At 43.8% G+C, this 22,024-nt stretch overlaps 1 protein-coding gene across 6 annotated transcripts in view; it reads right to left on the bottom strand.

The window, feature by feature from the left end:
• PAG1 (phosphoprotein membrane anchor with glycosphingolipid microdomains 1) overlaps positions 1 to 22,024 on the bottom strand; it is a 143,728-nt gene that overhangs the window by 95,177 nt on the left and 26,527 nt on the right. For 5 of the 6 annotated variants that reach the window (XR_003429364.1, XR_003429365.1, XR_003429366.1 and 2 more), the window contains exon 2: positions 2,715 to 2,784. The exons of the other annotated variant lie outside the window; for it this stretch is intronic. The gene's annotated coding sequence lies outside the window, so the exon portion shown is untranslated. The remainder of the gene's footprint in view (positions 1 to 2,714; positions 2,785 to 22,024) is intronic. 6 annotated transcript variants of the gene reach the window in all.

The following is a 22,024-nucleotide window of genomic DNA, read 5'->3' as shown; positions in this document are numbered from 1 at the left end:
GAGGGAAAGGGGCTGTAAATTGGTTCTGGCAGCTCCTCCTTAACGCATGGATACTGAAAGCAAAATAGAAAAGCAAAACATTACTGTTGAGAAAAATGCTTGTACTTAGGGAATAAGCACACCATGAGGTTACTTTTTACAAATACCATCTTCCTTTTTATTACAAGGTCAGAGATCCACTCACTTAAAGAAATCAGAGCATCCACTGTGTGTTCCTATGTGCAAGGCATCTATTAGATGTTGTAGATATAAAAATAAGAAGATCTGAATCTTACCCTCGAGCTTAGTGTCCAAAGGAGGGAGGGTCAGATGTATAAGTGGAAAGTTAAATGCAGCATGATCAGAGATACAACTGAAGAACCGTGGGAGCCCAGTACACATGGGGGAATCAGAGAGGGTTTCTCAGAGGAGATGGAAATTGAGGTGACCTTGAAGGATGTACTGGAATATATCAAGAAAAATTGAGCAAGGGCGTTCTCGGAAGTCAGAAAAGCACACGCAAAGGCATGGGTGCCTGAAAAAACACGATGTTGTTAGTACATCCCAAGAAATTCAGTCCTAATGAAGCATAAATGGCGAAGCAGGGGAAGGTAGGCAGTGCGCTGGAGGGGCGCACAGGGCTGATCGCGGAGGTACACAGCAAAGTGTGTGGGTCTATTCTCAAGGTTACAAGGGCCCACAGAAGTCACTGAGTGGGAAATCACGTTATAAACTGGGGAGCAGGGTACCTAGAGTGGAGACAGTCTGTTGGAAGAGAGCTCTACTAGTTAGCTCCAGCAACAGACTGGCACAGAGCTGATGAGGACCAAAACTAAGGGAGTGACATGGAGGACAGAGGAGAGGAAGATGGGAAAGATATTTACAATTAACATCTGTGACAGCCGGCAATTAATATTTGACCTCGCCTAGCGCCAGTCACCGTTTGGGGAATTTCCTACGTTATCTTAAATCCAGAATCCACTGTGAACTGAATGCAAAGGGTGAAGCAATGTCAGGATGGAGATTTCTGGCTTGAGTTACGATGTCAACAGTGGATGTCTTTAATTAAAATATTGATTCCAGGAGAAGGAATCAGTTGTGAGTAGAAGACAAGAGACGGGGGTGGGGAAGAAAGTTTCGCTCTAAACAGATTAATTTTGAGAGCCGTTTGGGGTATACAAATGAAGATAACTGAATGCTGGGGTCAGGGATGTGGCAGAGAGCAGACTGCAAATCCCAGGTGAAATTTCTTTTTAAAGGCAGAGAAATATCCTCATAGTAAGATTGAAGCAATCTGCCACATGCAAAAACAGCACATAATGCAATGCTTTCTAGAAACTTGAGAAGACTGTGTGATTCCACTACAGAAACATCTGAGCCCTATTCTGAAATACTGGGTTGGTCCAAAAGTTCGTTCGGGTTTTCCCATAATTTTCCGGAAGATGGTACGGGAAACCCGAACGAACTTTTGGGCCAAGCCAATATATAGATTCTTGAGTTAAATCTTAATGTCCCTTAACTAGAAAATGCTCTATATTTCAGGCCCGCAAATAAAATGTGTAAGGCGAGCAGCTCTCGTGGAAATGGAAGTCCATTAGAGAAAACAGTGTTTAATCCCTGAGATTCGACAAGAATCGAGATTCTTGTCAAATGACGGGAGATCAGAGGAAGGCATTTTTGGAGCGTGGATAATCAAAGCTCTTAATGCACTGGCTCTTAAGTTGAAGTTAACTAACAAAAAGCAGGCTGTTTTCTAGGATCTGCGGTTATATTTAGAAAGACCTCTGAGGGGAACCCAAATGACCCTGAAATAGCTCCTTACTCTTCTAAGAGGAAAGGCTTTCTCTGGCAAGAGAAAGAACTTCTCAACAAGTTAAAGGAAAGATTTGATTGAAAGACAGTGGCCTATTTTACAAGATGCCTTCTGTGAAGAGATTAGGCACATTCAGGCCAGATGTACTCCTTCCTTTCCGGTCCATAAGAGAAACTGGATAATGATGTATAAGGGACAGGGGTCAGTCGGGTCACAGTGCTTGAGGTTGGCAAATCTTTTAAATGGGTGGGCACAGAACTTCAAATTGTCCAGGATTTATTAGAAAAATGGATAACCATGTAGCAAATTAACTGCTAACATCAAATAAAGAATGTCTTTGTGTTAATCTGTCACTTGTTTAGGTTGGCTGATTTTTTTTTCTGGCTTCGGCTCTGTTCAAAGATGACCTAAAGTCATTAAAGAATTTTTATATAACTTTATTGTCAGCACTAAATGAGATTACTAATACCACTCATAACAATAATGGTAGAATGCAGCCTCATATATTTTTTGGTGGTGGTGGCGGTGACGTGAGCACTGTTTGGAATTGGAAACCCATCAGGCTACCCCATTAGAGTCTCCATTTCGAAGATGAGGAAAGAGCTTGAGGGAGGGCAGGCATTTTGCCTAACTTCACATAGGCATTACAAGGCAGAGCCAGACTCACCGCCCATTACTGACCATAGGGAAACACCATCTTGTAGGAAGCATGGCCAGTGGCATCTCGGTGCCTATGGCAGAAGCCCCATGGTGCTAAATTCAAAACTGGATTAGCTAATACCCTTGAGATTTTTCAGCTTCAAAGCTGTGTGTCTACAGTCCCACAGGTCAGAGTCCCCAGATATACCCTTGATGCCTGTAGAAACTTAAACTGAAAGCAAGCATGGATGGACAATGTAGAATAAACCAGATAACTGAATACCTTGCAATCACTCTCTCCCAGCTCTGAAGTTGCACTCACTGGCTGAAACAAGAGAATGACCTCGTGCTTTCTGGAAAGGAAACACAAGAGGAAACAATTTCACAACTCTGAGCTGGATTAAAACTGCAGTCACTGAGGGTAAAATGATGATCTTTTCATTTACTTATAAAAGTTCTGAGCAATAAAGAAACTGAGAAATAATTATTTAATTAACCTTTAGTACGATAAAAAATAATGTGGAAAAACAAGAGTTAAAACTTGCTCTTCCAATATCCACAGACCTATATATTATTGCAAATCTTTTATCGATAGGAAAGTAAAAATGATGGCATTAATCACGTGTGCTCTCGGTGACTAATAATTATGCCCATGCTTTGTTTTTTACTCATTGCTTCATTCCACCTCTTCTCACAGACACTGACGGTAACTATGGGCTAGCACCACACACCACAAACATGGACTCTGCCAGTATGTGAGGTACTTACAGATCAAAACAAAAACAAAAACGGTTGCATGCCTTAAGAAGATGACAGCCTTATCAGAACAAAGATGGCTGGAACAAAATTGCAAAGAATTCTTTGATAATTCTTATAATAGATTTTGCCATATTACTTTATGTCTTCATCTTGAAACATGCTATATTTTTTGTTAGCATGGTATCCTATGGTTAAGATAAAACTATATCACTTACAAAGATCACTTCCTCCAAGAGGAAGTGTGATTCAAGTTTGAGAAATGTAACCTCAGATGGACTATTCTGTTTTTGTAGACTGTAGAATCTAAGAAGTCATCTTAAAGTATCCTAAGTGGAAGCAAAAAGCATTGGGAGTGAAAGAATGACCCAACAACTAGACTGAATGTTCTCAGAAAACATATCCACTGAGGTAAACCAATGCAAATTTTTTTCTTTTTGGTAAGTGTTTAAAAGAGAAAAGAAAGAGCTATTTCTTAGAAAGAAATGAAATGCAAAGCAATCCTAGAAAGACCAAAGGGAAATAGTAAGTTGACAACAAGCAAGGTGGTGGTCCCTCCATGACCTGCCATGTCAGACTCTCCAGAGGCCAGTAAGACAAGAGCTCCCTAGCCCCCAACCCACCTCATGGGGCCCCTGACCACGTGGTCTTAGTGCCTCCTGGCTGGGAGCTGCAAGAGAAACGTGCAGTAGAAGGTGAGGGAGAGTTACACATCAGGTTGGGAGGAAAAGGGTTAAGATCACATTTGCCAAGAGTCCTCTTTCAACGAAGAAAGGCAATGGAAATTCTCTCCTCTTTGCCCTTGTGTGGGAATCCTCCGTTCTGAGCTACTAAGCATGACATCTCAGGAGCACTGTGGGTTCTGGAAGGTTTCCACACCAGCCTGAAAACCCATTGTTTATGAAAATGGGACAATGCATTTCAAGCTCTAAACGACTGCAACTGAAACAAGTGTTTGGGAAAACTACCTGTTCCAAAGTGGAGAAATAACTATTTTGAGATAAATACTTGCTGAAAAACCTCTGTGTTATACAAAAGCAAGATGAAGAGGCCCAGTTCAGGAAACCAAGTTATCAATACATATGATACAGAGAGACACAAGTAATAATAAAAATATGTACAGGCTGTGAATAGTGTACAGAAAAGAGCATGAGGGCCCGTACGTACAGCTCTCTGCAGCTCTTGGGATAAAACTCAAGCCACTTGGCGTGGTTTGACCAGCTCCCACCCTGGTGTCTGCCAGTCTGCCAGAGTCATGTCTCATCATCTTCGCCTCCCATCTGGACTTCTCCATGCCTCTGCCACATTGTTTTTTTTGTTTTTTGGGTTTTTTTTTTTTGCAGTACGCGGGCCTCTCACTGTTGTGGCCTCTCCTGTTGCGGAGCACAGGCTCCAGACGCGCAGGCTCAGCGGCCATGACTCACGGGCCCAGCCGCTCCGTGGCGTGTGGGATCTTCCCGGACTGGGGCACGAACCTGTGTCCCCTGCATCGGCAGGCGGACTCTCAACCACTGCGTCACCAGGGAAGCCCTGTTTTGTTTTTTAAGAGGCTAAACAACTAACATAGAAATGAGTATCTAATAAAGCACTTGTTTGTAAGTTGGAAACCATCCATAGTGTGCTTCTACCATAGGTGGGTCCACAAACTTCTCCCAAGCTGGGTCCTCAGCCTGTCACATCCTTCTCAATCTTCTTTTATTTAGAGTCCAGTGAAGAAACAAACTGTAAACACAAGTGTAAAGTACAGATCGCTGGCATCTGGGGCTGTATAGTTCTTTGTTTTGAGGAGTTAGCATTCCTCCGCTCTGTGATTGTGATAATCAAAAATGTCTCCAGACTTTGACAAATGTCCCATGAAGGGCCAAATCATTCCCCAGTTGAGAATCACTGGTCTTAAATAAATGATGACTTATTAAAACATAATAATATTTATATCCTAACTTCCACATTATACAGAAACAACAGTTTGGGTGGGGACCATCGCAAACAGCGCAGAGAGGGGAGGAGAGAGGGAGGAAAGCGCATGTATTACGCACCTGCTGTATTCTTGGCTTTGTGTGGGGTTAGTCATCATTTTTTTTTTAATTTTTATTTATTTATTTTTGGCTGCGCTGGGTCTTCCTTGCTGCGCGTGGGCTTTCTCTAGTTGTGAAGAGCGGGGGCTACTCTTTGTCGCGGTGCGCAGGCTTCTCATTTCAGTGGCTTCTTGTTGCGGAGCACGGGCTCTAGGTGCCCTGGCTTCAGTAGTTGTGGCTCATGGGCTCTAGAGAGCAGGCTCAGTAGTTGAGGCGCACGGGCTTAGTTGCTCTGCAGCATATGGGATCTTCCCGGACCATGGATTGAACCCATGTCCCCTGCAATGGCAGGCGGATTCTAAACCACTGCGCCACCAGGGAAGCCCTAGTCATCTTATTTAATACTCAAAGAACACCCTGTGCTTTCTCTTCCTAAATCAGAGCTTGCTTAAAACCCTGTGAGGCAATGATTTATGCTGACGATGTTATTAAAAGCAGAACTTTTCAGAATTAAATAAAAACATTTCTAGAACTTTACACAGACACTGAGATGCTTTCCTTTCACTTTCAGTGGACCGACCGCCTAACTTCCCAACCTCGGGAATAGCAGCACTATTCATTCTTAAGGTGGTACCTCCATTTGTGAGTTCATAGGCTATTTCTTCTACCAACCGAAAGCCATGTGGTTGTCCATAAGTGTAGACCCAAATGGAGTCACATGCGTGGTCAAAATAGCACCTTTCCTAAACTCCCAGGGAAGTAGGCATTTGGCCTGAGGAGTTGTTGTTAAGTGCTAACAGGTTACAGCTCTGTGTCCGTGTCCCACATGAAGATAACAAGCACTGAAGAAGCCCAGAGCAGGTGGGTTAAATCCTGACTTAACTACTGACCTCCCTGAGAGCAATTAAAGAGGGAAAAAAGGGACAGGAATTCCTGGACAGAATTTGGTGTTAGTCATTTTCCCTCCTGATCCCCCAAGGGCCTGACAGGATCAACGATTTCTAGTACATTCAGCACAGCCAGGTCCAAAAGGATCCCAAAACAGGTAGCTGTGTCCATTCAAATGGACCAGCGTGGCTTTATGAATACATGTGTTGGTATGTAGTTTTTACTAATTGGCTTTTTCTGATTCTGTTCTAATTTAATCACATCTTCCACTCCAATATCTGTTCAAATATTTTATTTAAGGGGAGTCTTCATGTGCCGGCCACTATTCTAGGTGGTGTTTCAATACTGACAGAGACACACACAATTCCCAGTCCTCTGGTGCTTTCTGGTGCAGGTGGGAGACAAACCAGCCATCTGGCAAAACAGTTATAATAATCACTGAAGAAAACTGAAGCCAGTTTGGGGCTGGGTACTGCCCTGGGGTAGGCACTACTTTAAGCAGGGAGTTGGGAAAGACCTCAGGGGGTAAAATACGGTTGAGCAGAGCCCTCAAAGTGGTGGGGCTGGTGGGGAGGTGGGAGGGGCCGGGAGGGGTGATGGGAGGGGCCGGGAGGGGAGGTGGGAGGGGCCGGGAGGGGAGATGGGAGGGGCCGGGAGGGGAGGTGGGAGGGGCAGGTGAGGTTTGGTGGGGCTACCAAGACGCCAAATGTCGGCACTGGCACCCCTTGGAGAGTGGTGGGAAGGCAAGTCAGAGAGGGGCTGGTCACCCCAGGCCCCCATGTGACCATCTGGGCTCCCTCGAACCTTGATCTTAAGCCGCAGCTGACTGGGGCCCCTCCCCTGGCCTCTCCACGGGGGGCTGCCCACCCAGGGGCGCCAGAGGAAGAGGGAGGGGCTGGACAGGCGCCTGTCAGCCGTCGTGAGGGTCCAGTGCTCCCGTGGCCGCTGCAGGGAAGGCCCGGGCCGTGGGCCCACACACAGACAATGTAAATCCAGTAGAAGAAATAGGAGAAAGTTCTTTTCTAAGTCATGATGCAAAGAAGAAACGTGGAAGCAAAGTTATTAGTGGAGATTCAGGGTGGGGAAGGAGGTAGTGGAGGTTTAATAGGAGAGCAGGGAGGAGGAAGAAGTCCTTCAGGAGAGGAAAAGAGTAAATGGACAAGGAAGGAGCAGCCTGAGGGGCCCACGGAGATGAAATTGAGACCTACTAGCTCAGCGGTGTATGTTCCTTCAGCCACAGCACAGCACAGCTGAAGACATGGGGGTGGGGGGTGTAGAGTGATGAGTTATGCCCGTGAGTATAACAAGGAAAGAGAGAAAGTAGCAAAGAACCTGAAGGTGTGTGCAAAGGAGTGTTACAAAGAGAGATCATGGGATCTAAGCTGAGTAACTGGGAAAGGAGAAGCGGAGGGAGTGACAGATGGTGGAAATTAGCAGGATCAATGGATTGAAGGTGCTGGTGAAGTGCAAGAATGGCTGGAGTTGGGACTTCCCTGGTGGCGTAGTGGTTAAGAATCCGCCCGCCAATGCAGGGGTCACGGGTTCGAGCTCTGGTCCGGGAAGATCCCACATGCCGCGGAGCAGCTAAGCCCGGGTGCCACAGCTACTGAGCCTGCAATCTAGAGCCCGCGAGCCACAACTACTGAAGCCCGCCCGACACAACTACTGAAACCGGCGCACCTAGATCCCCTGCTCCGCAACAAGAGAAACCACCGCAATGAGGAGACCGCGCACCGCAGCAAAGAGTAGCCCCCGCTCGCCGCAACTAGAGAAAGCCAGCGCATAGCAACGGAGACCCAACGCAGCCAAACATAAAGAAATACATAAAATTAAAAAAAAAAATGAATGGCTGGAGTTAAGGTACAGGGGAGGGTGGAATAGAAAGAGGTGGTGACCAAAGAATGGGGTACTTGGAGAGGGATTGGGTTAAACCCTTTGCTACTCGAAGTGTCGTCCCCGGACCAGCAGTATCAGCAACACCTGAGGACTTGCGTGAAACGCAGATTCTCAGACCTACTGAATCAGAGTCTACACTGTAACAGGTGACCCATGTGCACACTAAATTTGGGTAAGAACTGGCTTCCGTTTGAGCCACACTGGGTCAACCTCCACTTGCCCAGAAGCCACAGGCACTCTATAAAAAGGTGTTATTGAACAGGTTTCTGAGGTTAGGGACTTCCCTGGGGCTCTGCTTCCCGTCCTCCACTTTAAACGGCTCATTTTGGCTTCTTGGGTTTCCATTCAGCTGCCTCCTGCTCTCCCTGAGTCCTGCCTTGCAGCCTTACAATATGTAGTTGGCAGTCTTTGGATTCCATTTACCGATGGGGCCCCTTCGAGCGCCTCGCCCACATTCCCACCCTGCCTGTAGCGAATGGCCTCCCCCTCACTTCCTGAGACCAAGTTCCGGATACCCTGTCCCCTCTGCTCTCATTTGCCTTTGAGGGGGCAACCAGATTACTCAGTGCCCTCGACCTGACCTGCACAGTTCCCTGTACCCACAGAGATCTATTACTAGGCACTAATGCAAATACTATATATTGCCATTGTAGCTTCTTAAAGGTTTAGCTTCCTGCTCTGGTAATTACTCAGGGTTTTATGTCTTCTTTAATATGAGAAGACTGCCTTCCCTCTCTACAGTTAATTTTACAAAACAAGGGAAACAGCAGCTGTATATGACATTACAGAATTACATTGAGCCTAATTAATGCAGGCTTTGTTTTCATAACAGCTTTATTCCTAATAAACAAAGTGTGACATTTTCATTAACCTAGATACAAACTCCCACACAAATACTCACTCATGAAATAATATGAAAATACTGAATGTAGAATCTTTTGCTCTTCTCGAAATTTCCAGACCCAAATGATTTTAGATGTTGTCACTTGTAATAGTTTTACGACTACTAAAAATTACTAGTTAAAAGTCTTACTATTTGCAGGCCCCATGCTGCACATTCCATACATCCTCATCTCAAGGGATGCTTGTGGGACTTCCGTGGGATCTGTACTATTGTCATGCTCATTCTACAGGTGGGGAAACGGAGGCTTGGCAAGGTTAAGGGACACAGCCAGTGAGTGGCGGAGCCAAGTTTCAAACTCAAAGGTACCTGACTCCAAAGCGACACCTCACTCATATCATTTTGGATAACACGTAGCTGTCACCTAAGAGTGTGGCCAGATATAGTTTCTTTGCACCTCTGCATCCCTAAGCATATACATAGTCACCACTATGTATTATATTAGTCGAGTCAAGAAACTATAAACCAATGGTCTCTAATCCCACTATTGCTAAATATTTGACACAGACATCCTTGGTTAGATGTGATCATTTTCCAGCTGTGTGATAATTCTTTCAGCTGTTTCTCAGCTAGAAGAAATCAATGAACAGAGTCAATCTGGGATCACTCTGCTAAACTGTGATGTTATGACAAACCTGCTTATCACCGCGGGGAGCTGAATGCAATCTCCAATGGGTGGGTGGCCCACCGGGAACAGAATTTGTTCTGCCGTCAGGAGAAAGTGCTGGCAATGGCCACTTGTCGGATCGCTTCCTCCACCAAGGCAGCTGAGACCTCGGGTGAGTTTAGCAAGTGTACGGAAGAAATGGAATGGAGTCCAAACCTTCCTATGTGAGTTAATTACCATGAGACTCTGGAAACACCATCTTCCTTCCCTGTATCACTTAACCTTATCCACGATTCAGGGATAACAATGTCTGGCCCTGCCTCCTCTGCTTCCCAAGGACGGTGTTAAGGTGACGTGACGGGCTCAAGACCCTTGGGTAGAAAGAGCTGAGGTTAATGAACCTGTGTCCACACACTCAGCGCTAAGCAACCCCAAATCAGGCCAAGACACATGCACATGGTAATCAGGGTTAGGCATGTGGGGTTCATAAAATATTTCTTTTGACGTTAGTGAAGCCAAAATAAAACAACAACAATAACAACAAAAGAAGCCTCAGAAACAGACCCTCCCCTTCTCCAGTCCCCATCTGTAAAACAGAAACAGAAACTCCTTGTCTTTCAGTAAAAATTACAGGGCAAACTTTTTAGTTTCCCAGATTTTAAAAAGGAACAAAAGCTTTAAGAGAATAAATATCCTAATGCCCATGCTACCTAACCTTTTTATTTTAATATGTTTTATATATAGATGAATATTTATCACTCCAGATTTACTACTGCCTCAATATTACTGTCTCTCTGCATATTTCTCCAGCTGTCTTAGGTTGTCAAGTCTGATAAGGCAGGGGCCAAATCGAGTTGGTTCTTTTTGTAAAGCATGTGAAACTGTCATGCATAATTAGGCACTTAAAGGGTTTTTGATGAAGCTGATTATGAAGAATGAGAACAGTTAATACCACAGTAGGCATGTTTCCTGAAACCTTCCTGTCTTTCTGAAATGTCAGAAGATCACACGCTCGCAGACGTGCAGGGCTCATGGAAGCCTGGGCTGAGGGATCATGCAGAGCGAGCTGAACACCATGTGGTCTGTGGCCAAGCAGCAGCCACAGCAGAAGCTGCGCCCGGAAGCTCATCTGAAAGGCAAACCTCGGGCCCCACCCCAGACCTAGTAAATCAGAAGGTGAAACTTCACAGGATGCCCCGGCAATCTGCATGCACATTCGTGTCTGAGAAGCAGAGGCTAGAGAACCACCTAGTTCAACGGCTTCCTTTTACAGACGAGGAAAGGCTGAGGGATGTTTCCGCAGTTACAGAGCGAGGGCTCGTACCTTCCAACCTCTCTTGCTCCTTTCAGGACTCTTCCTCTTTACATTACTTTTCTGTGGCTCTACAGCTTGCCAAGAACATTGCTTGTTTTTGTTTACCACCGAGTCCTTTAATGTTTCAACATTTTGAATACGCTCAGAGATGCTGGAAACAGAAATCAAGAAAACCATCTTACAGTCATGGGCTTACTCGCTACATGCTGCCCACATCATGATGGTGTGTGGAACTGGAGACCACGCTTCTTGGTCGAGATCTGGATCCCACATTTGTGGTACCTTTCAGGTCCAGTGAGTGATGCACCCCAGGCTGCCATTCACCTTCGACCTCTGGTCCCTACTTCATTCACGGCTCCTAAGTCCCGGCTGACACATGGCTCTGCCTTGGAGTTCTGGAGTCCAACCAAATGAATATTATTCAAACCCTCAAGGATATGCATTCCAAGAAAAGCAAACCAAAGCCAGAACCATTTGAAAACTTGTAAAATCTGTGAGTTGCTCTTGATCTGCTGCATCTTTTAAACCAGTTCCCTCCACAACTTCTCTATCCAGCTGTATTTCATCCTTCCAATGTCAGATTAGGAGCCATTCATTTCTATGTAGGAGAATTTTACTATGAGTTTTCCCTCTGGAATCCAGCCACAAAAAGTAGTTAGTGAAGAATATTCAATAATATTTAAATCCCATCCCTTCTGGGCCACTAATATCTTCCAAAAGGCTAAAAAAGGACTGACGTGCACTTTCATCAGATCTGTATGTGGCATCTGTCTTGACTCACATCTGAATACCAACTGGCACCCTCCCAACATATGGTGACTTTTCTGGAAAAAAAATATTAATTTCTCCACGTATTGAAAAGGTTGCCTGTACTTTTTTCCACAAATCTAAGTTCTTTTCTACACATTTAGAAATCAGAAAAGAATGCGTTGGATATAAAAGAAAAGCACTTCATTGAAGAAGGCATGTTATAAAAACACGAAAGATTAACTGAATCAGAATTCAAAGTTTGGAGTTAAGGTGTGGAGAGAATGTGAACATTCTGCTGAAAGCAAAACATTTAGATTAGTTGGAGACCAGAACGGACTGACTTTGTTATGGGTAGCACTTCCTAAATAAACCTTGAGAGGGAGTGCCAGAGGCATGGACATATATACACTACCAAACGTAAAATAGATAGCTAGTGGGAAGCAGCCGCGTAGCACAGGGAGATCAGCTCGGTGCTTTGTGACCGCCTGGAGTGGTGGGATAGGGAGGGTGGGAGGGAGGGAGACGCAAGAGGGAAGAGATATGGGATCATATGTATATGTATAACTGATTCACTTTGTTATAAAGCAGAAACTAACACACCATTGTAAAGCAATTATACCCCAATAAAGATGTTAAAGAAAAAAAAAAAAACAGCCAGAAGGACACAGGCCTATCTTGGAAGCATTCTCCTCTCTCTCAAGGCAACATTCTTCATAAGAGAACATCATTCTGTCATTTGGGGTACAAAGTACCCCAGAAAATACCAGTTAAGATGAAGGAAAAAAAGTACAAAGAGAAGATACTGCTGATGCTCACATCCCAGGAGGTCTCTCCTGAACTGGCTGAGGTAACAGGTTTCAGGAAACCTTCACTGCATCTTTGGGGAGGTGTTAAGACAGTATATTAAGCACTTAGAACAGGGCCTAGCATATATTAAGTGGAATATAAAATCAATCACCATTGGACTCCTATTCCTAAATTCTCCCCAAAACAGCAACGAGTGAAACTACGTAACTGGTACCCTTTAGATGAGGCATGTGCTCCCTGTTTGCCACAGTCCTTACCACTCCCTGTTGTCTCCCAGGTACTGCATCCAAACACCAGCTGGTTTTGATCATTGCCTGGCACTGTTGTTCTTAAAGTAGATTAAGAGGAAAGGGATGTAGTTTTACCCATCTCTTTACCAAATCGCTGACCTCCTGAGAGGGCTTTGAGATCCTCTGGCTCACTCATTTCTGGTACCCACCTGAGTTTCTTGCTCTGGCTAACGCTATTACCTGGATAAAGCTGCTACCTCTGCTGGGAACATGCTTCCCCCAACCCCTGCCTTCCCATCTGCCCAATTAGAATTCACTTTTTCAGGCTTATGCAGTCTTTCTGACCTAGTCAGTTGGAATCTTCTGCTTAATTTTTGTGTACTAAAATTTAGAACAAGTTCTCTGGACTCCAGAACATTTTAGGCCAATGGTTGAATCTTCTGATCTCCTCCCTAACAGTTTTGTTTTGTTTTGTTTTTTGTTTGTTTGTTTGTTTGCGGTACGCGGGCCTCTCACTGTTGTGGCCTCTCCCGCTGCGGAGCACAGGCTCCGGACGCGCAGGCTCAGCGGCCATGGCTCACGGGCCCAGCCGCTCCGTGGCATGTGGGATCTTCCCGGACCAGGGCACGAACCTGTGTCCCCTGCATCGGCGGGCGGACTCTCAACCACTGCCCCACCAGGGAAGCCCCCTAACAGTTTTAAGGCCTTCTATTGCTCACAACATCCAGCTACAGCTTCTCCAACTCCTTTCTATTGGAGCCCTAATTATTTCCATGCTACACACACATGCACACCTCAGCACGGAACTACAGTGTGAGTGTGCATGTCGGGGGGTGGGTAACTCTGGAAGTGAGGCAGGGAGGAAGCGGGGGGGAGGGTGCTAAAAAGGGCAGAGGAGGCGTTCCTATGCCTTCCGCATTTGGCGCTCCCATCTCCGCAGGACCTGTAAAGAAATGAAGTAGTAAGGGAGCCCAGAAGAGATGAAGGAAACAAAGTTGCTTCATTTTCTTCTGGGACTTCTGGAACTCCCCTCCCTGGCTTCTGCTCTGCAACCCAGTGGGAAAGTCAGGTCTATACGACAAGGTGGGATCAAGAGTGAAGGGGAGGGCTTCCCTGGTGGCGCAGTGGTTGAGAGTCCGCCTGCCGATGCAGGGGACATGGGTTCGTGCCCCGGTCTGGTAAGATCCCACATGCCGCGGAGCGGCCGGGCCCGTGAGCCATGGCCGCTGAGCCTGCGCGTCCGGACCCTGTGCTCTGCAACGGGAGAGGCCACAACAGTGATTTTACTCCTTGTGACTTCCTAACCTGCTCTCCGTAGTCCCCCACTTCAGAGAGAAAGTCTGCAGCTGCTGAAAGAATGGGAAAGAGAGAAGATATTGGAGAATAAAGGGCAGTTGAAGCTCACATCACCCTTCCCCACCATCTCAAAAGCCTTTCAACCTCCTTCACTCCTATGCCCGCTTCTTAGTCCCAAATGTCTCCATGGCAACATGAATGCCTCTTCCCACAATTCACTCTGCTCCTTCCCCTCCATCCCTAAGTCCACTCAAAGGAGCCATACTGGGGGCTAGAAGATAAGCTCCTTGAAGACAGGACTCCCCCCTTGTTCAACTGGTGATAATCATGTCTACTACTGTCTGGCCCACAAGCCCAGTGAATGAAACTGGATTAATGAAAACCCCTGAACTCAGTAACAGTTTTCCTTATAGGATCATTGTTATAAAACTACTCAGCAAACCTCTTGACACAAAGAAGGAGAAAAAATACAGAAGTGTCTGCTGTTTTAGTTCTTTCAATGCCAGCGTTTCTGGGTTCGAATTATGCACTCAGTTGCATGTTATTTCTCATGCACTTGTTTCTTGAGATAAGGTGACAAATTTTTAGTCTTTTTTATAAAATCAACTGCAAAAACATTTAAATCTATTACTTTAAAAGTAATACTTTTAAAGATACTTTAAAAACAAATATCTTGGGGCTTCCCTGGTGGCACAGTGGTTGAGAGTTCGTCTGCCGATGCAGGAGACACGGGTTCGTGCCCCGGTACGGAAGATCCCACATGCCACGGAGCGGCTGGGCCCGTGAGCCATGGCCGCTGAGCCTGTGCGTCTGGAGCCTGTGCTCCGCAACGGGAGAGGCCACAACAGTGAGAGGCCCGCGTACCACACACACACACACAAAATAATAAAAAAACCAAAAACACAAATATCTTGAAAAAAATTGAAGACAATTAATTCCACTGGAATATGAAGGTTTTTCTTCTCTAGTCCTTCGGAAAGTGGAGATAAGAATTAAGGCCTTTTCCAACAGGGCCGAAGATCTCCCTAACATTTTATGTCATGAATGAACATAGTTGGGAAATGAGAAGATATCTGGGTTTAGTGCAAAGACTAAGCCTACAAAAACATCTAAGGCTGGAAATAGATTCTCCAAAGAGATGTCTGAAAACACACATTGATAAGTGTCCCAAAAGCATGTGGAGCTTTGACTTGCCATTCTTTATCCTTGCTTATTTTATCTCAGTTACTTCGCAGGCTCCTGACTCATTACATTAAAAGACAGGCTGTTTCAGATGAACTTGTAGGTACAGAATAATCAAAGCAATTGACAAAGAAGGGAAAAAAATTATACAGTGCAGAGATGTTGCTATTTATGAAAGGAAACATTGACTGTTTGGTGCAGGAAAGAGCAAGTCTGTCTTCCGGCCCTGTAAACCTTCCCTCCTATAACAGAAACACTGACAGCGAGCTGACAGCATACACCAGGCGCTGTTCTATGCACTTTTCATGTGACAACAACCCTATGAGGGAAATATGATTATTATCCCCATTTTACTGATGCAGAAACTGAAGTATAGAGTATAGGTTAATTATTTGCTCAAGGTCATAGAGTTGGTAGGGGGAGGGGCAGGGAGGCAGACACACAACAACAAATAGTCTGGCTTTTAACCTCTCAAGCTTTATTCAGCACCCTTTCACTCACTTCTCCATCACCTTCCTTCTTTCCTACAAATGCTCAAGTTTCACCCACAGCGGCATTATAAGTTAAAAGTCGCTGATGTCCGGATCTGGTGAAACCCTAGCCAGGTCTCAGCCTTCTCAGACCTTTCCCTTCAAATAAACATAATATGGATTGGCGGCAAGCTGGGTGAAAAGAGTCCACGGATTAGATCCCAAGCAGCCTTTCCATTCCTGGAATCCCCCCAGCCCATCCCCATCTTCCGACAGCACTAGTCACACACCCAGCCTGAAAGGTTGTCATCTTCATGGAATTTTCATCATCCCTCAATCCTAACACAATGTGTACAAACAAGGCAGCCTCTTGTCATCTACAGTTTGGTCAGTAAAAAAAAAAAAAAACACAAACCAACTTCTAATCGTAATAGAGCCTGAAATACCATTATCCTCAGACAATACTGAATTACTTAGGAGTTCGATATGGAATATTATCAGTTCCTTCTGAATGTCTGTTCTGTAACGAAAATGTGTTAAGTACTACAAAGTATGCCAATAGGAATAACATTACTTCTTCCCTCGTGGTTAAATTCCCCTTCTTTACTTCCATTTCCTACTAGGTCAACTATTTCAGATTGAGTATCTGAGGATCAGTGGAGATACTCAGAATTTGGCTCCTTTGGAGAGAGACAGGGCCTTTGAGTTGTAAAACTGAAAACACCTTGAATACTTTGTTAGAAAGCCAGATGCAGAAGAAATATTATCGCTTATTATGCATATTACGTCATGAAATTAAATCAATTTATGAGCACCTCACTGAAACCCTGAGAAAACTACCAGAAAGTCTTTATCAAGGAATGTTAAAGTAACTGTTAGCAATGAAGAAACTGCACAAGACTCATCGTTACTAATTTAAGAAACGCCAAAGAAGACGTTCTATTTCGTGTATGCCTATTTCATTTCAGTGAACAGTTTTCCTAGATGGACTAATGATTTCAGCTCCTCCAATTCTATGGGAGTCTTAAGTTCGACAACTGTAAACTCTCTAATAATGGCAGATTTTATAAATATAACTTTCAGTAATTCATAATTAGGGAAGATACATCTATACAAATTGCTAAGATAAAAGTTAGAACATTAAAGCCATGAGAAAGAAATGTGACTTGTACGTAAAAAAAATAAAATAAAATGAAGCAATAGATTCTTACTGGAGAGATGGAAAGGTTGCATAAACTTCGAAGAATGAGGCCCCTGTGGGCAGGTGAGGAAGGGAAGGAGAACATGGTGCCAGCAGCAGTGACAGCTTTGGCTCTATTGCGAAGGGCGAGTCATAAATGCAAGTGCTGACCAGGGTCAGGCAGGGACCATATATGAGTGTAGTGTGCCAGAGGAACTCAAAGCCTTCCTAAAAGGTCTACGATGCAGTAGAAAGGTGGGTAAAAATGTTACTTTTCTTTATTCTAAGGAAAACAACAGGGTCATGCAATGATAAAAAGGCAGCAGATGGTTGGCTGCGTTATCTGGCAGACAATAAAGAGTGGTGAGGACTGTGGCAAACACGCCTCATCTAAATGGACAACCACTAAGCATACATATCTAACTCCTTTGGGGCAACTTGGGAATGTGAAATCCAGTGCTGGCAGATTTTTTTCTGTTTTTTTTTTTTTAAAGAGAAGCTAGAGACCTGGATTTTCACATGGTATCTCACAGTGTTTAAACATATGCTACTCATATAAATTAAAAAATACTACTCTACCTCCCAACATTAAGTGGGCCAACAAATTAGGCTTGAGAATCAGGTCTGAGGGCCACTTGATATATGGCTTCTGCTGAGGTGGGAGTAAGATGGAATTTGGGTGGCAAAGGCCTGGAATTTTCAGTCTCAGATGTACTACTTTGTGGCCTTGGAAAAGTGCTTCAACTTCCTGAGGTCAGCACTTTGTGCCAGAAAGATGCTTGGAGACTAAATCAGCAGCCTATGTGAACACGCAGAGGAGTTTAGTCATTAAGAAAGAATGCGGGCTTTGGAACCAGTTCAGATGCAGTAATTTGCCCTCACTACTCATCAGGGCAAATTATTTCACCTCTCTGTGTCATACTGTCCTCTTCCTTAAAATGCCACTGACCTCATAGGCTGTTGAAGATTTCACAAGTGTTAAATGTTTTTTGACACATGTGATCAATATAACAGGATCCCTTGCCTTCCTTCCTAACCCCCACCAAACAAAGAATAACGTAACAGACAATTTAATCCTAACATCTTTCTGAATTTGGACATGGAAAGCTCTGTACAGTATGACACTGAATCACATTTTCAAATTGAAATGATCTACAAGAAATGTTAAAAGTTCTTCACTTTATTTTTTAATTAAATTTTAATTTTTAGATAATTGTAGATTCATATGCAGTTGCTTATAATACAGGGAGACCCCAAGTATCCCCTGTCAGTTCCCTGCAATGGTAATTTCTGGAAACACTATAGCACAATATTATAACAGGATATTGACAACTATACAGTGAAGATACAAAACGTTTTCACCACCAGGCAGGATTACACATGTTGCCCTTCTATAGCCACACCCACTTCCCTCCTGCCCCTACCACATCCTTAACCCCTGTCAACTACTAATCTGGTCTCTATTTCTATAATTTTGTCATTTTTAACGAAGGTTACATAAATGGTACCATACAGTATGTTACCATTTATGACTGCCCTTATTCAATTAGCATAATTCCCTGGAGATTCCTCCAAGTTGTTGCATGTATCAGTAGCTGGTTCCTTTTTATTGCTGAGTAGTATTCCATGTTATGGATATACCACATTTGTTTAACCATTCATCTGCTGAAAGGCATCTGAGTTGTTTCCAGTTTGGCTGTTACAAATAAACCTACTAGAAATATCTGTGTAAAGATTTTTGTGAGAACATACTTATTAATATCTTTGTGATAAATGCCCATGTTTAGCTTTTGAAGAAACTGACAAACTCATTTCCAGAGTGGCTACAACATTTTACATTTCTACAGCAATATGTGAGTGATCCAGTTTTCCCACATCCTCACCAGCATTTGGTGTTGTCACTGTTTTATATTTTAGCCATTCTGATAAGTGTGTAGAGCTATTTCGATTTTGTTTTAATTTGCATTTTTCTAATGGCCAATGATGTTGAACATCTTTTCATGTGTTTATTTGCCATCTGTGTACCCTCTTCCGTGAAATGTCTATTTCTTTTGTCCATTTTATGATTGTATTGTTTCTTTTTATTGTTGAGTTTTATTAATCTTCCGTTACACACATAGTTTGCAAATATTTTTTTTCCCACTCAGTACCTTGCCTTTTCATCCTCTTAGCAGAGTCTTTTGCCAAGGAAAAATTTTAAATTTTGGTTATGTCCAATTTATCAAATTTTCCTTTTATAGATTGTGCTTTTGGTGTCAAGTCTAAAAACTTCTTACCTAGATCTTAAAGATTTGTTTCTATATTTTTCCCAAGAGTTTGATATTTTACATTTAAGTCCATGATCCATTTTGAGTTAACTTTTGTAGAAGTTGTGAGACAGGTCACAATTCATTCCTTTTTAACATATGGATGCCCAATTGTTCCAGCGCTATTTACTGAAAAGGCTAACTTTCCTTCACTGCATTGCTTTTGCATCTTTGTCAAAAGTCAGAATCCATTTATGTTGTTTATAAGCCATACTGTCCCTGGTACTCTGCTAGACCAGCTCAAATGGACTAAGGCAGTAGTTTAAAATATCTCAGATTTATAACCTCACAGATCTGTAAGTCAGAAGACCCACTGCACTCCCTCTCATGGTGCTAAGGGAGAATTGGTTTTCTTGCCTCTTCCAGATTCTAGAGGCTGTCTGTAAAGCTATTCTTGTGACCCTGCATCACATTTTCTCCTTCTGCTTCCATCCTTATATCCCTTTGCCTGGCCCTCCTACCTGCCTCTTTTTTTTTTTTAATTTTATTTATTTTTTTGGCTGTGTTGGGTCTTCGTTGCTGTGCACGGGCTTTCTGCAGTTGTGGCGAGTGGGGACTACTCTTCGTTGCAGTGTGTGGGCTTCTCCTTGCTGTGGCTTCTCTTGTTGCGGAGCACGGGCTCTAGGCGTGTGGGCTTCAGTAGTTGTGGCTCCAGGCTCTAGAGAGCAGGCTCAGTAGTTGTGGCACATGTTGCTCCGTGGCATGTGGGATCTTCCCAGACCAGGGATCAAACCTGTGTCCCCTGCACTGGCAGGCAGATTCTTATCCACTGCATCACCAGGGAAGTCCCTACCAGCCTCTTAAAAGAACTCTTATGAATACACTGGGCCCACCCAGATAATCCAGGAGATTTTCTCCATCTCACATCCTTAGATTAGTCACCTCTACAAAATCCCTTGACCGTGTAAAGTGACAGATTTACAGGTCCTTGGAATTATGACGTGGATATCTTTAGGGACCATTATTCAGCTTACCACACTTAGCTTCTTGTAACTGTACACTTATATTTTTTGCCAAATTTGGCAAGTTTGCAGCCTTTCTTTCTTCAAGTACTTTTTTAGCCCTTCTCTCTTCTTCCCCTTCTCCTGGGACTCCATGCCACAAATGTTAAATCTTTAGTTATAGTCCCCCAGGTCCCTGAGACTCTGTTTTTATATTTTCTTCAGTCTGTTTCTCTCTCTGTTCAGATTTGGGTAATTTGCATTGTTCTACCTTCCAGGGCACTGATTCCTTCCTCTGTCCCCTCCATTCTGCTGTTTGGGCCATCCATTGAGATTTTTGTTTTGGTTGTTATATTTTTCCAGCCTAAAGCTGAGACTTTCTGTTTTCTCATTTGTATCCAGCCTGTTCATAATTGTTCAGTGAAGCATGTTCATGACGGCTGCTTTAAATTCCTTGTCAGTTAATTCTACCATCTCTGTCATCTCAGTATTGGCTGCTATTGTCTTTTTTTCGCTCAGTTTGAAATCTTCCTGGTTCTTGGTATGACGTGATTTTTTTTTATTGAAAGCTGGACATTTGGGGTATTATGTTACGAGACTCTGGATTTTATTTAAACTTTCTGTTTTAGCTGCCTTCCTCTGATACCACTCCAGCAAGGGAAGGGAAAGACTATGTCATTATTGCCACATCAGGGGAGAATTAGGTTCTCCACTACACCTCCACTGACAAGAGAGGGACAGATAGGGATGCTGGGCAGGGGGAGTTCTGGCTCTCCACTAGGTCCCTACCCCACGCCTTCCTGTCTGGGAGGAACAGTGTTACTGCTTCCTATGTGGTCTCCACTGACACCACCCTAGTGGTTGGGAGGTGTGCAAATCCGGGCTCCTCGTGTGGTTTCCACTTACACAGGGGTGGAGGTGGCAGGTTTTGTTACTACCCAGCAGCAATCAAAGTCTTGGTTCCCTACTTCTCAGCCTTCTATGACACTACCTGGGGGCGAGTGGGCTGGGTGCTTCCTTAGAGCCTGGCAAGGCTAGAAGTCCAGGCTTCCCAATCAGCCTTTGCTGACAGGGTGGGACCACAGTTTTTTCTGTGATGTTTGGCTGGAGGACAGCGGCTGGTGTCAAAAAGCTTTCTGTCTTGCTAGGGTGTCCCTGTTCTAGTCTTTTGGCTAAAGAGGACAGGCTTTGGTTGTTGTCATTGTTGTTTTGTCTGTTCCTGTTGTTTCCTGACGGCCAGCTTCTCCGACTCTAAATTTGATGTATTTTGCCAAATATATGAGGCAAAAAGAAAACCCATGTAACTAATCATCATGTCACTCCCTGGGTCTTGAGGTTCTTTTTCTCCACCTTTCACAGTCTCCTTACGTTTGTTTTACAGAGTGTCTAGGGGTTTTAGTTATACTTTGTCAGGATAACAGGGAAAAAGTATGTCTACTCCACCTTTCCAGAAGCATAAGTAGTCCTTCCTTCCATTTTGAGGTTAAAATTAGAAAACTTATCAAGCAAGGAAACTGTACTTATTGTGTTGAGGACACTACATGAAGTAGCTGCGAAGTTTACAGGAAATCAATTTCAAATACTTATCAAATAACTTAAGGAAAACTTTAAGGTTTTGCCATGGCATTTAACCCATAAAAAAAACAAATTGACAAAGAGTATATGTTAACTGTTCTCAAAAAATACCCAATGATTTTAGTTACCTTTGTATTTGAGGATAGTTTAAGAAAAAGAAAGGGACTTTTTCTCTGTGGGCAATGTTTTGCAATTAGTTTCCTATAATACCGAGGTTTTTTAGTTTTTTTTCCTACTTCAGTCATTATCTGAAGGCTTCTTTCTTTCCTAAGCTGTCTGTAAGAATTAGCTGCATCGATCTTACGTGTGATGATACTTATATTATCTGAAAGCTTTTCTCTCACATCACCTCTTTATAGAATTTAAGAGAACTAGATGCGTGCTGCAGGACGGTAGACAGAATCCCAATACTACATCTGTTTTCCTTTTATCAGCCCTTTATTTTTAGAGAAAATGGACAGAGTAGCAAAAGCACAGC

The sequence above is a fragment of the Aethalodelphis obliquidens genome, unplaced genomic scaffold, assembly GCF_003676395.1.
Source record: "Aethalodelphis obliquidens isolate GAN/ISIS:26980383/991018 unplaced genomic scaffold, ASM367639v1 scaffold68, whole genome shotgun sequence".
NCBI lineage: Eukaryota > Metazoa > Chordata > Mammalia > Artiodactyla > Delphinidae > Aethalodelphis > Aethalodelphis obliquidens.
Note: the sequence above shows the minus strand (reverse complement) of the source record. Positions and strands in the feature narration are given on the sequence as shown.